Source organism: Elephantulus edwardii, unplaced genomic scaffold (genome assembly GCF_000299155.1).
Source record: "Elephantulus edwardii isolate Elephantulus edwardi_28Jun2011 unplaced genomic scaffold, EleEdw1.0 scaffold00052, whole genome shotgun sequence".
Taxonomy (NCBI): domain Eukaryota; kingdom Metazoa; phylum Chordata; class Mammalia; order Macroscelidea; family Macroscelididae; genus Elephantulus; species Elephantulus edwardii.
In genome coordinates, this window is record NW_006399802.1 from 14,445,524 (window position 1) to 14,447,885 (window position 2,362).

A 2,362-nucleotide genomic window follows, 5' to 3' on the forward strand; every position below is an offset into this window, starting at 1 on the left:
GCAAATTGTGGTATCTTCATACAGTGGAATACAGAAATAGATACTAACTTTTAGAAACTATTGAAATATGATCTTGTACTTGGTCCTTTGATGATAATATGTACCCCTGAAAGTTGATTGAGGAATATAGTACATGGAATCAACAAAATCAATTTAATAGCATCTGTGGAGGCAGAAGGAGAGAGAAGAAAAACTTAAATTTAAGCCTGTCTTCATTTTAGGCAGGAGCAAGATCTAGAAGCAGCCTGTTGGTGTAAGTGCTAAGACTCAATTCATCTATAGCAGCTCTTTTCCAAATTCTTTCTGTAAGTACTCAGGGACTTGTTCCTTAAAGCAACCCAGAGAATGTTGTAATGTACTCAGATGAGAAATCTATCTAATTTTGGTTACTTTCTCCTCTTCCTCCTGCAAATGACTTCTTGTAGCAGAAGACTGACAACATACAAACCCTATGACCAGCTGATTCTGGGCCTCTGGAGGAAGTGGCTTTGTATGAAGCAGAAAGTGGATGGGCTTTCTGTGTTTGTCACTGTAATATTTCCCCCATGTTCTTATTTGCTATTGCTAACTTTCTCAGAGAGTCCTAGATACAATCAGCTTTCAGAGAACAGAGAACATGACTTGGTTACCTCTGTATTCCAAGACATATGCTCCACATTCTGTCAGAATTGCAGAGCCCTCGGGTTTGGCACTTCTTCCCCCCCCTTTTCTTTCTTGTAAGTTTCATTTTATTAAATGTGACTGAAGCAGACACCGTGGTGATTAAAGAATGGCTTAGACAGACTTCTGGCCCACCAAGATCCCCAACACAACAGCTGGGTACCAAAGGACTATCTTGAAGGAATGGTACAAATGAAAGAACTTAAGGGGGTATTTTGATACAACTTATAGAAAAGGTAAAATAAACAAGACATGCAGGTGGCCTGGTAGTGACCACGGAGTCACTCCTGTGGCTGTAGGGAAGCCGGGCGCCATCACTGTCTCCCAGGGTGTGCTTGTGAAAGAGGTACTCGGCCAGGCCCGAATCCGGGGCCCCCACCTTGTGCAAGTTGGTTTCGTAGTCACCCAGTTGTTTGATGGATTTCACCTGCTCATCCAGGTAATGTGTCTCAATGAAGTCACACAAATGAGGGTCGTTCTTGTCAGCGGCCAGTTTGTGCAGTTCCAGTAGGGACTGATCCACACTTCTCTCAAGTGTAGCACACACTCCACTGCGTGCAGCCCACTCTCCCAGTCATCCCGGTCTGGTTTCTTGATGTCCTGAAGGAAGATGCGGCTGCCTCGCTGGTTCTGCAGTTTCATCAGTTTCTCGGCGTGTTCCCTCTCCTAGTGGAATTGGTGGAGAAAATATTTGGCAAAATTCTTCAAAGCCACATCATCACGGTCGAAGTAGTAAGACATGGACAGGTAGGCATAGGAGGCGTAGAGCTCCAGGTTGACCTGGCGGTTGATGGCGGTCTCCGAGCGCTGGTTGTAGCTCTGGCGCACCTGTGAAGGGGACACGGTCATGGTGGCGGTGGAGAGGCGGCGGCTGCACTGGAGCAGAGGCGAGGACCTTGGGGCATCCGGGGGTGCTGATGTGAGGAGGTGGCGGAGGACTGGCCGGAGATGACCAGGTTTGGCACTTCTAACACTCTCAACCATTTATCTTATTTCGATGTAAGCTCATTATGAAAAACAAGCATCCTTTGGATTCTCTGAGTCCTACTCAGTTCATTGAGAATTTTTAGTTTTTCCTCTCTATCAAGAACTAAATGAATCGTCTTCTATTTCCATAAAAAACTGCTCTTATTTTTTTAAAAAGTATAATAGTATCACCTTTCTCTCTGAAACAGAAATTATAACATTAGAGATGCTTAACTTTCCCCTTACGTGAATTGGTCACCTAAGCTGTGATTTCTGCCTCTTAGATGCTTCCCTAAAATATTCAAGCTCCCATCATCTTGCTGTACCTCTTTCTGTGTCTCCTGGCTCCAAACCTGCATCTTTAATCCTTTCCTTAGAGCTAACATTCTAATATGCAGAAATTTCCCATCTCTCTCTCTCAAACCTCTGGGATTATCTTTTTCCTTTCATACAAGTCAAGAATTAAAAACTTACATACAATTCACAATTTTTATTCCTCTTGTTCCATGTTCCACATCATTTGTTTGTCAGAGCAAACATCTATTCCTTTGCTAAATACAACTGCCTTCTCCTGATTTTTGTTCTAGATTAGTTTTCTCAAAGTTCTAAGAAGAGAAGGATCAGAGTCTCAAAGAGACTGGCAAATTATTGCCAATTAAATTTGGCTATAAGTGGCCTGAAAGAGCATCATATATGTTAAACCCACTACCTCTTTTATTAAACAATATTGAAATCA

At 42.8% G+C, this 2,362-nt stretch overlaps 1 pseudogene; it reads right to left on the reverse strand.

Annotated features, from left to right (window-relative positions):
* Positions 1-862: 862 nt before the first annotated feature.
* On the reverse strand, positions 863-1,644 carry LOC102846901 (annotated as a pseudogene).
* Between the last annotated feature and the right edge of the window lie 718 nt (positions 1,645-2,362).